Here is a 13449-nt window from a genome sequence, read left to right as displayed (position 1 = left end):
AATAAGCTACAAAGAGCATCTCCAGTGTGGTGGAGGTATAAAGGTAGGACTAATTTTGTTCTTATCCAAGAAGTGAGTATGTCTGGGCTGTGTGAATCACATTAAGTCTATCACCTGAGGATAGCATCCTACCAGAATGAGAGATATGTAAAGGCACATTTGTAAAGCCTTCACAGGACCAAATAAATGGCATTTCCTTTTACATTAGAAATATGTACAACTAAATAGGATTTGTTCACCCCAACATCTCATTCTATACATTCTTTACAAAATGTGAGGTTTCTCAGAAGGTAGTTTTCCTATAGCCTCAATCGTAGAACTTGAGAGGCAAAGAAAGACAGACCTCTGTGAATTTGACGTCAGCCTGGTCTATAAAGTGAGTTCCAGCACAGCCAGAGATACACAAAGAGACTCTGCCCCTATAAAATTAAAATTATGTAGGCCTGATTTAAAAACTAAAACAACTGTCAGTGACCCTTTGAATGTAGTGTAGTGCCAATTTAGTCTCTTATAAATAATGAACTTGTGATATTAGTATCCAACCAAACATTTCAAAACCACTGGAAGAAACAAGCAGTATTTGATTTGTAAACTTCCACTGCTAAGAGTTGCATGGGACTGAGCTCTGAATTTTGTGAGAGTCTCTTATTGATGTCAGAGAACTTTCTGTCTGCAGCCTGAGCAATTTACATTCACTAAGTCTGCTACTAGAGAGGCCAGTTCTTAAATTATGTATGCAAAGAAACAAATTGTTCTGTTCTTTATCTGAAATTATGCCAATGCAGGCTTAACAAGGATAAACTCCTCACTGAAAATTCTGCTTCTTCTTCACGCTCGTATTTTTTATCTTGTCACACTGTTCGAGCTGATGGAGATGAATCATGATCACAGAGGAGTGCTTTGCCCAGGCTCTTGAGAGGGTAATAACTGGAAACCGTGATAGCAGCTTTCACAAGCAAAACAAACGGGTTTTTCAGTCTTCGGGTTATTAATGTTTCCTGAAGTTATACTGCTGAATAAACAAGGCTGCAGCGTTATTATTTTTGATCAGTAGAATACATTCTGATTTTTAAAATTGGGGGTTAAACACTGTCACTCAAAATTTATTAGTTATAAAAATAATGAACTTTTCATGAAAACTCAAGACATTTCAGAGTTCAGCTCTGTTTTGCTAGAGAAATTGAAAAGAACTTAGCCCAAAGTGGTTTATAAACAGATGTAAAAAATTAGAAAATCAAAACCAGTTTGAACAGTAATCAGTAAATCTGAAGTCAATCGATAGATAATATTGCACTTATAGTTGCTTGGTATTTTTGCTTGATTTTCTTAAACAAGGAAGTCATAGCTAACAGTTACTTGATCACAGAAGACAGTGACTTCTGATGTATTTTATTCAGTGAGCTTCTGCCACATATCCAAAGGTTCTGTTATGTTCAAGAAACTGCAGGACAAGGACACAGTTTAATATTTTCTTTTGCATTTCTTAGAGTCACCTACACTACTTAGTCTTATTGGCCCTTTTTTCTTTGTGTGTGTGAGATCTAGCTATAAATTGTACAAGTCTCAACAAAATTTTGTTGCTCCATCAAGCAAATTATTTTGCACCAAAACAAACCAGGATTAGTGTTCTTGGGTATGATCGAACAGGCTTAACTTGAATTTGTTTGCACCTCACTGGTCTATCTGCTTTTCTGTCCCTACCAAAGCCAAATGTCCTCAGTTCAGTGGTTTTAGAATGCACTGAAGCAGTATTTGGAAGTTTAACTGGCTGCTTTTCTGTGTCTCCACTCTTATTATCTGTGGCCATTTTAATGACATTTGTTCTTCTTCAGTTGGTTAAGTGTTTATTTACTCTCATTTAAAAACAAATATACATTGTGCTTTTCATTTGTATTAAATGGATATTAACTTAGGGGAGAAAGATATTTTTTATTATAAGAGTTCTAATAAAAATGAATTTCCAATTATTCAAATGTGTATGTTTTTCACTCTTGAAAATTTGTATTTGTATTTTTAATTGCTGACTCACATTATATGTACATTTCCATTTCTAATTGGTGACACATTTTGATATATATGTATATTATATATACAACCTTTATTCTCTTATTAAATCTAGTTTTCCATAGTTCCAGGGACTACATATGAAGATGGGATGTTTTATGAGGGAAACTAACTCATGATTTCTGATACAATGAATGAAAGTGGATATTTCAGTACATCGGTCAGTAACATTCTAGGTTTTTAAGAGTAACATAAAATTGCATATTAAGGACAGTAGAATATAGCCTGATGAGGTAGTTCACATCTGTAATCCTGGCCCTTTGAAGGCTGAGGCAGAAGGATTGATGTAAGGCCAAGGGCATCTAAGAAAAGCACATCTAATAAGATTAAAACCAAAGGGTGGAAATCCAGCTTGGTACTAAAATCCTAACTCACAACCTGGGTCAACTGCAGTCATGGATCTGGAAAGAGAACAGACAATTGACAATTTACTAAACCATCATAAATCATAACTGCATTCTAAATATTTGCCCATATACCCTGTCTTTGTTAGGGTTACTATTGTTGAGATGAAAAACCATGACCAAAGCAAGTTGGGGAGGAAATTTGGTTGACACTTTCACACTGTAGTCCTTCATCAAAGGGAGCCAGGACATCATCAGAAACCAGGACAAGGACAGGGATGTAACCACCCCGAGTAGACTGGGCTCTCTCTCATTGATCACTAATGTTAAGAAAATGTCCTACAGGCTTGCCTATAGCCTGGTCTTATACAGGCATTTTCTCAAGGTTCCCTGCTTTCTGATGACTCCTAGTGTGTGTCAAGTTGCGGTAAAACTAACTAGTAGATACATGAAAAGATAAATGCTGCTTTCGTTCTCATCAGCAACACATAATGTTTCTCATGTAACAGATGGAGGTCATTATTGATAAACTAGAACCCATGGAAATGCAGAGAACAATGGATTGCTTGCTGCCTAGTCTCAACTGATCTACCTACAACACAACTCTTGCACCTAAGGCTTAGAAGTCATCAGGGAACAAGGGACTGAAAGATTGTAAGAACCAGGAGTACATGATGTATACGAGGAGATTATGTCTTCTAGAAATGTCAGGAAAGCTATACTCATGAAGTCTCACCAACTTGGCTACCTTAAAAAGACCTGACCATGGGTGAAAACAGCAAACATTCTAACATGGAAGGAGAAAAATCTCAAAGACCCCAACCCTAGACAAAAAACTGCATGTAACTAAAGAATGTGGAAAGTGTGAGAAATAGTCTACTTCAGATGAGAGTCCACCAGTTCTCTATTCAATACTAAGTGGTCAGCCTTGAAACCATACAGTCAAGTAACATTATGCAAACAGAGAAGATTGTACACACACCACGCACATACACAGACACACAGAAACACACATACACACACATACACACCACAAATATGCATGGGTGTGTTTGTGTGTTAAACAACAATTAAAGAAAACGAGGTAAAGAGTCATGAATTTGAGAGAGAATAAGGAACAGTACGCATATAGGGAAGGGATTGATAGGAGGAAAGGGAAACTGAAGTAACTAAATCTAATTTTAAATTTCAAGACAATTAAAAACACACATGAAATAAAATGACATAAAATAAAATAAAAATAACAAATAAAAACATAGGTCTATAACAACCAACCTATAGAGTATGGTTTCCATGGTATATCAATTTGCATATGTTAAGGAATTATTTACGTAAGAAATTCTTTAAGAACTGTGGGAAGCAGAATGGAAGTGGACTGTAGGTGTTACCAAATGGAGGCCCTTCTGCTCTGGATCTCTCTGAGGCAGAAAGGAGACAAACGGTTGAGGTCGGGATGAGATGAGAGGAAATAACTTGAGTATACACTTGGGTACACTGTAGACACAATTACTACATAATTATGCTTCATAAGTGTAAAATATGTTAACATGAAATAAAACAATCTAGAACATGATCTTGATTAGTTCAAAAGTGTGAATTAGCTGGCCTCAATTTTAAGTTAGATCATCCCAATCTAAATCTATGTAGTCTAGACTCTTCTACTAGTCTCTTGAAAGTATACATGATAAAACTGGACTTTTTGATCAAATACGATCATAGTATATAAAGATACAGTTCATTAAGTTTTAAAAAGTCTTTTTTCTTTCTTATAACTATCAACTTAATGGAGTGAACGTGAACTTACAAAGCAGAAACTCAATAGAGCATTTGAAAGGCAGATACTCCCATAGTCCAGGGTTTTGTGGTCATTATGTTGTTTTTGTAATGATTCTTGCTTGCTGTGTCTGCATCTTGTGGCTTTCCAGACTGTTAGTTGTCTTGTGAGCATTCACGTAGCAGGCATACTCTAGTCCAAGAAGCATGGGCAGAAACGACTTGTTTGTATTACAGGCTGAAACTCTACAGGTCTATAAGGGGTTCCTTCATGTTTTTTTTTCTTTTTATCAACAATTATCACTATTCCAGAGAAGACCTTCATCATGGAAAGAAGATGGCACACAGCTGTGATTTAAACAGCCTTTGACACATAGACAGACTAAACAGAAATTAACTTATGCTGGCATAGTTTATCCCTGTAAAAGTTTGTGGTCAGTATTTACATATTAGAGATACCTATGATAAATTTTTCTTTTATTTACAATTCAGGTGATATAGTAATAAACACTTGTGATAGATAATTGTGTGTGTGTGTGTGTTAGAAGAATACAATTTTTGGAATAATGCCTTAACTCTTCTTTTTATATGCTTTAAATATTCTCATATATTCTTTTAATAAAATGCATTTATATGTATCTCTGTATGCATTCATGAGCTCATGTGTGTGTATATATGATTGTAAAACCCTCAGAGGCCAAAGAGGGTGTTAGATCCCCAGGAGCTCTTGAAGTACATAGTATAGGTGCTGGGAACTGAACTCAGGTTCTCTACATAAACTGTAATTGTTCTTAATTGCTGACCCAGTTCTCTGCCTCTTGTTTTAACATACTAGAAGCAAGTAACCTTTTCTTCTGTAATCAACTTATTTTTATATTGAATAGTTCTTCTGTAATCAACTTATTTTTATATTGAATAGTTGTATAATTGTAGCTCTAGAAAGCTTGGGATTATCTGGCTAAATCCATTTTGTTTTTCATTAGTTGAGGATACAGATGGACTGATTTATTTTTTATTTTTATTTATTTATTTTTTATTAGATGTTTTCTTTATATACATTTCAAACTGATTTATAAATAATGGATTATTGTTTGTATTCAAGTAAAATCTAGAGGAATAATTTTGGAGGAAATAGGGTTTAAAGAGCAATAAAATTAGGAAACTTGTTGTGTTTGGCTTTCCATGAGAAAAGAGTTAGCTAAGGGGAGATGAAGGATCATGTCAGATACACGTGAATGTAAATGTGAGACAAATGAGGACAAAATCAGGACAGACATGTCCGTCTCTGGGTGTGTAAGAAAATAGATGATTGAGAGCACATACATTGGCATGCATGATCGGTGTTAATATTGTTTTCATTAAAAACCCATGATAGATTAAGGTTGTGAAGAAGAAATTTTGGGCCAATTTGTCAGATGTGACTGGAAGGAATAAAAGACTGTACAATGTCATTTGTACTTCCAGACCTACATAGTGTATTATATTTCCAAAGGCGGGAAAGAGAATAACTGAAATCTTTTATCTTACAAAGAATTTAGGTGCCTTTGCTAGTTCTCTTACTGGACTACTTGACTAAGGAATATCATCTAGTCAGTCACACATTCCTTTGTTTTTTATCCTCTTACACTGAACACGCATACAAAGATGCACCCACATGCACCCACATGTGCATACACACACACACACACACACACACACACACACACACACACACTACTCAAGGCCCATGGAAGATTAGTGTGACTTAATGCCTGAGCTGCTTATAAGCTAATTAAACTGCTTAGAGTCATTTATATTTTAGTTAATTTTTGTAAATAACCAAGTTTGGAGTAGTTTATTGCTTTCATAAAAAAAAATGATGAGGCTATTCCAAGAGTAGAAAATTGACAAGCACAGGTTATTTATATTTGGTCTCCTAAAGGCAACTCTTTAGTTGTGCATAGCATAGTCCTTGACAACAGGAAAAAATAAGGATTTTTTTCTGATAGACACCATATGATTTTATATTGCATGTCTCAATTTGATGGAACCACAATTTAAAGCCAATAGTTAAATTTAATATATTAACATTTATATTTTAGTGGTAACCTCATTCTTCCCCACCACAAACAAAGGAAAAGACAGTCAAATCTTTTTCTGGTACTCATTTAGGAGTGAGCCTCATGCTTGTGAGATGTTTTATAAACTGATAATCATACATTTTTCAGTTGAAGCATGTCCAAAGGTTGACCTATGATTTATACTAGTTGCTTTTGGTTTGGTTATTGATAACTTCACTTACTTGAATTTTATGGTCCAGGTTGTCATTATAATTATTATATACATTTTGGAAGATATATAGATAATAGCTTATGAATTTATGTTTCTCATTTGACACGCATTCAATAAGAGGAAATAATAGGATATTAATCATATTGATAAGAAAAGACTCTGTCTATTCATGTCACTATAACACTAGAACTAGCATGCTATTTATCTGAAATATTGATCTATGTGAGTAGAAGTTTCTCATGTATCCAATTCATAAATTTATAATATAAAATTTAAGGAGGCAATAATCTTTTAAAAGTATTACAACTTTTATTATTTTCATAACTACTTCATTTATTCGATTTTCTGGATTTCAAGGATCTTTAGCAATATATAAAATTTGCATGTTTTTCAGATATTAGATTTTCTGGTATTCAATGGCTTTTAGGAATATATATATAACTGTATGTTTTTGTTTCAGTGTTAGATGATAAGATACTAAACAATTTATGTGTGTCTAGATAGGAATGCTTAATCAAATGGTCAGACAAGGGAATAAACACCTCATTATATATATGCAAAATTACTATGAAAGAGTGTTGCAGTAGTGAGGAGGATCCGGGAGGGGCTGTGGGGGAAATAATATAATCAGAATATATTTATGATATTGTAAAAAATGTTGCCAGCCATTAGAAAATGAAGGAGATTATGTAACTAAATATAGCTATAATGTATCACATTTATTTTAGGATATTCCTATATTTATTTTATGTTTAAAATAGCCAACAAATTAGCAATTTCTCTCTGTATACACTTACGCACACGTACATAACATATGGGTCAGAAAATGTTACTTGAATTTTTAACAATCTGACATTGGGTGTTGTTTATCAATTCATGGAACAATTCGAACATTGATTTAGCTATTCATTCAAATATATTTAGTAGATATGGATGTTTGCACCACAATTTTTAAAGTTCACTCATTTTTATGGATTTGAATATCTGAATAAAAAAATCTGTCACCATCTATTTGTGTCTGGATCATTTTCAAGATCATTTAATATATGTAAATTCTAATCTCCAATGAATTTTAATTATGATAACATATTGAGTCTTGCCTGATATATCTTTTCATCATTGGAGCCTAGAATATCAAAGTTTTTTATGGGCAATATGAGGATGAAGATATGAATCAAAATCAATAAAAATTTAGATTTTTTTTCTGAGGCAATAACAAATCTCAAAATGTGTGCTATTTATCTGCTGTGGTATTTATGTTACAGCTTCCTAATTGATCGTACTAACAACTGTTCTTTCTCAAATTAATGTACATTTAATCTTTTCATTTACAACACATACATTTAAAATTATAAGCATATATGCAATAATTCCAGAAAGAGAGTTTATGTATATTTATGGTCTTTTTCTATGTCTTTCAACTTTTGATTTGATCTTTGACGCTTTAGTTTTTTTGTAGGACTCTCAGAACTTTTACTGATAAATTATTCTGCCATCAAGGTCATCTATTACAGGTCAGCTTTCATCCCCTCTTCCCTGTGCAAAGGTCTGCTATATATCACTCATTTTGATTAATTCTTCTTAAATAGATTCTTCTGTCATTAAGCAGTAAATCCCAGACTTTTACCCTGAAAATAGTAGTCAGGCTTATTGAAATGACTGTGAAAATAATCTGTGAAAGATTCAGCCCTTTTATATTATCGAGTTGTCTTAAGTTTTCTAGGAGACAGGGCTGTGGAAGCATTGAGAGAATGATGGAATTTTAAAGGTGTGATTAATTAAAATTCTAGTCAGAGTCAGCAGAGCTGAGTGTCACTCATCAATCTCATTTGATATAAGGGATGTGGGACTTCAAGGTTAGGCAAAGGTGAGGAAGGATTTCAAGGGAAGTCTGCTTCTCTTTGTTCTCTTCTGAATGGAGATTTTTAACCTACAACAGCCAGAAGAAGAGAAAAAAAGAAAAGAAAAGACCTTAAAGGAGCCATACTCTCTAGTACTAAACCTTGCCTTTGAGGTATGCTTTGAGTTCACTCTTCTTATTTTAGAGAACATTTTATGTTAGTTACCCTATGAAAAAAGAGTAGACAGAAAATATCCTTTAAAAACCTTAAAGTCAGGATTTTATAAGACAGAAAATATAAATTTTTGATAACCAGTTTGATACATCCATATAACAAACTAGAAGTTAATATGCATGTTGGTATTTTGGTACATCAAGAAATGATATTTTTCTCTGTTAAGTATTTGTAAGCATTTGAGGCAAAGGTACAGGAATTGCCACATTTGCTGGGACTAGAATATGGCTCAGTGGTGACGAACATTTTTTCATCTTACAGAGGACACAGGTTCAGTTACTAGCACCCAAATGGTGGATTTTGACTATCCATAACTCTAGTTTCAGGTGGTTGGAAAAACTTTTAGACCTCTGTAGGTACCAGAAACACATCGTATAATATATACAGGAAAGCAAAAAAGAATCATATGCATAATAAATAAATGAAATAATTCTAAAAGCATATTTAGAAATATTTGCCTTAAACTCCAGCAGACTGAAGGTCATTATGCTATTTGTGAATTTAACCTTCGAACATAGCCATAGGTATTTCTGAATAGCTGCCACCCTTCTCTCTCTGATACTGGAAGTGCATCATTTGCTTTTAGGGTGCAATGGGATTAAAGTGAATGAGGGCTGGAATTGTTCAGTTGGAGAGTGAAGGTGAAGGTTCTCTTGCATCATGATTTTACATTGAAAAACATGAGAAACTTTTGGGGGTTTCAGGGCAGCTAGTGTGATGACATTGAGTTATATTCTAAAATCGGTTGTGTGTGGAATGGATATGAGAGCCGTAAAAATAGATGGTTCTTTAGAACCAGGTGCTTCCTGAAAGAAAAGAATCAGCTCTCCAGATGTGAAATGTGTGGTTGGCTCCCATTTTTAAATGTTGGTTGACTCGGTGTTTCAGTTTTTAAGGTGAACTCAACCTTTCTTAGAGAGTCTTTGGCTGGCCACTGAGAAAGGAATAGATAGGGAACAAGCATTTCCTCTATACTTGGGCCTCCTCTAAGCTTCAGAGCTTCATGTTGGCTGGAACAGGAGAGGGCAGAGTGGACATTGCTGCTTGGAACCAACATCTGTCCAATCCTTCTTTCTGTTGCTCTTCACAGGTCATTTTAAACAACTAAACAACTTTTTGCCCCCCTGACCTCTGCTTCCTGGAGAACCCAAAACCTGCAACACATGGAAAGAGAGGATGAAGTAAGCTGTTAACTCAAGCAAGAGATGTTTTGAGTAGGTGTTAAAGGAATGGTTGTGGATATACTGTGAATTTGATCTGTGATGTTAGAAAAATCAAAGCCAAGGTTGATTTCAGGTTTTTGTTTTGAATATTTGGAAGCGTGTTGAGAATGTTAGAAGAGGAACAGGAGGAGGAAAAGGAAGAAGAGGAGGAAGAGGAAGAAGAGAATGAGGAGGAGGACTAAAGGGTACTAGTAGTAGAAGTAATAGATGGCCTGGGAGAATCCAAGAAAAACAAATAAAAACTCAGTTATGACACAGCAATGACTACATTTGACAATAATTAAATACATTAAAATTAATTGACCAGTCTAAATTTCCAGTTATTTATTCAGTGATGGGTATTTGCATTGGGAATTTGTCAGTGAGTGGTAGTAGTTAAACCATCAGCATGTGGAAAGCTTAACCAGAAAATAAAAATGCATGTTAGAGAAGAGTTTGTATTTCACAGCGTGACAAAGTCTGGAAGAGAAACAAGTATGGTAAAGGAGAAAATAGAGATTGAACCAAGGGCAAATTAAAGGAGACATCTTAAGATATATTTGAGATTGATTCTCTGACCTAAATATGAATAGTAAAATGAACCCTGAATAAACATCATGTATCTTGGATTGTGGGCTAACTGCTGGCTGGGATAAGGGTAGCTTCACTGCTGCAAATGAATTCAATAAATAATCCACATACATGGCACCATCTACAATGTAATAGCTAGAATGAAGTATATTGATAAAGTATGCATTAATTTAGATGGTAGCCATTATTTTAGCAAAACCATGTACACCAGATGCTGTGATATGAATATTATTAATAAATATGTAAATATGTATTATATAAATAATATATTATTTATAATACATATACATTTATATATGATTATTTATATATGACACTAACTAATTTAATACCCATAACTGCTTGCATCTGACTTTTGGTCACTGTGAAAAAACAGCTTGTGGGGCAGATAGTTTTTGGGTTTAGTTTCTGAGGTTTGGTCCACAGACTTTTGGCTATGTTTAGGAAGGTGGTAATAGCTTGGATGATATCAGTGGTCTTGAAAACGAAGTGAGTTGGTCAACAAATTTGTCATGGTTGTTTTCCTATGGGCAGTACAGTGGCTATTGCATACCACAAAGCAGGCACTGACTTGTGGTTCACCAGACTTAGGGATGTCAATGGGTGTTAGGGTAAGAGACAGAGGATTTTATGAAAGAGACTTTGTAGAATACAGTGCTTAAGTGAGGAAGTGAGAAAAATGAACTGACAGAGTGGTAAATGTGGGTATTTTTAGATCACAGGTCCCAAAGCTGACAACAATGGATAAAAGTTCAAGTATCAAAGTGAGTCAAATAGGCTTAGACTAGTCAAGGACAGAAAGAATTGCCTTATAAAGTCCCACTGCAGAATGTTTAATTTCTGAAAATGCCATTATTAAATATCAATTCTCTTGAAGTTGGGATATGTATACAATTTGCTTATGCTATGAGATACCTCTTTGTGGGTTCAAACTATAAACTGAATCTAATATTTGAGTATTTATTATATTTATTACTTAGTAGTACTGGTGAGAAAATAGCATCTACCTGTCTACTCTAGTGTCTGAAATGTAAACTTTTTATTTTTATTTAATTTAGCTCACTCTTTGACACTTTTATACATGTGTAAAATGAATTATGCTCAGGCTCTCGACCTACGATGCTTTATCTCTCTGCCCTCTTACTAAAGCTTCTGCCTATGCATCTATCCTTGCATCCATTACCATTCACTGGAAAGATGGGCTTTGCTGATTAGGGCTGAGAACACCATTTGCCTACGAGTATAAATACAAAGGTTCAATACGCAATTTAAACAAATAAGCTGAACAATAGCTATTATTATATAAAAATAAGTAGGCATTTAGTTGAAATAAATGGGAACCTCTGACCTCCCTGGCCATGGGTTTTTGATGAAATTATTACTTTTTTTTCAAATCAGGAGAGAGCATGAACACAGCCCCCCCACTACCACAAATTATGCAGACGAGTTTCCCTGTATTTGGAAAAAAATCACAGGGGTCAGCACATCTGGAGTGCAATGGATAAGCCTAGCCCTGGGAAAACCACCTTCTTGATCATGGTATTTCCCTTGCCAGGTTAAGTATGAAACATATTACTTTTAAAGAATTAGAATTATTATGTATTATATTATTATGTATACAAAATTATTGAACATCTGGTATATAAAAGTGTGGTGTTTTATGTTTTAATTCTCTTCTTTTTCTGGGTAATATTGTTATCATTATACCCATTTTGCAGACAAGAAAATCAAGACATCTACAGAAGTATAGAATGTTCATTGGTCAATATCCCATTAACAGAAGAAAGCAGTCATAAACTTATCAGGAACATCATAATTCGATAGTGAATTCCAGCTCTTTTCTAGTTTGGCCGAGTCTCAGATTTTCAAAGAGGTCTTATTCCGCTTTAGTTTCTTGTCTCTGATTTCTTCTGTCAGTTCAATCATCAGCAAGGCTCTTCTCCAACAGTTCCCTCTCATGAACGTTTTCCATATTCACTTTCAGAGCTTCAGACTTGCACCCATGTTTACTTGGAAACCCTATTAGAATGTCTGCTCATCTAACAGAGTCAAGATGTCTTAGGTTGGCCTGGGATAAATGCTATCCTAAATCCACTATTGTAACCTATAGGATGAAATTTGCTGACTGGCTGGGTCAAGTAGTAGGTGAATAGAGACTAAAAATCCCAAGAGAATGACTCTTCACCAGAGAAGTGAGAGGCTCTTACTATAAAGTTTATAGTCAGACAAGTTAGTATAAAGTTTAGGATAAACGGGAATGTGTGCATGAGATGCCTGGATTAAAAAATACACATGTAGACAAAACAAACAAACAACCCGAGTTATTTTTATTTTCTAACTTCAGTAATGTCTTAAGGTCATTTTAAATTTCTAAGATTGTCTAAACCAACATAATGAAAAAAAAAAAAAAAAGAGAAGGCTTTTCTATATTAAGACAGCCAGAAAATTACGTGTGTTTAAATGGGTGTAATTTAATGAAAACAATCAGCATTTTGATTTGTTGTTAGCCACTGCAGATGATCCAGGTTTCAGTTTTGCTCAATATGCTTCAGCCGATGGGCTCTGCTTTTCTTTAACTGTAACTTGCACTTAGAATGGCACCAATGGAAAGAGCATGAGTTGTGATGTTTGCCATAGAGACTGAATTTCATGCACGAAGAGATGGTTCTGAAGGTTAAGTCATTTCAAGACTCACATGGGTCGAATCAGAAATCGTCAATTTTAACTGTACTTAGCATCCTCTTCCCCATTCTTATTTTCTTTTCAGTGACTAATTCTTCTTTAGGGAATAACAGAACTTTGAATTACCAGTATGAACCATCATGATACCACTAAAGGATATGGGAATTCTATTTGTTTGACTCTAGGCTAGACCTCTGTTAACAATATATATTTAAGAAACATTGAATTATGGGGTTTTTAATAGCTTACTCTGGAGATATGCAAATTTGCTTAAGAATTGTGGAATATAGCAATGCAGACTGTGGTATAATGGGCTCTCGTTTGCATACGACCTAGCTCCACTATTTGTGAACTCATGGACATTTCTCTCTTTTATGTGGTGATTAAACTTGTACTTTATAAAGCAATTGTTTTAAAGACACCAAATGTATTGGCTACTTTTCTTCC

General features: G+C 34.5%; 1 non-coding gene across 1 annotated transcript; it reads right to left on the bottom strand.

Moving 5' to 3' along the window:
• Positions 1-11715: 11715 nt before the first annotated feature.
• LOC115032211 lies at positions 11716-11884 on the bottom strand. Its single transcript, XR_003837867.1, has one exon. It is a non-coding gene; the product is annotated as a U1 spliceosomal RNA (small nuclear RNA).
• Between the last annotated feature and the right edge of the window lie 1565 nt (positions 11885-13449).

The sequence above is a fragment of the Mus caroli genome, chromosome 10, assembly GCF_900094665.2.
Source record: "Mus caroli chromosome 10, CAROLI_EIJ_v1.1, whole genome shotgun sequence".
Classification (NCBI taxonomy): Eukaryota; Metazoa; Chordata; class Mammalia; order Rodentia; family Muridae; genus Mus; species Mus caroli.
The sequence above is the reverse complement of the archived record's forward strand: the minus strand, read 5'-3'. Positions and strand labels throughout refer to the sequence as shown.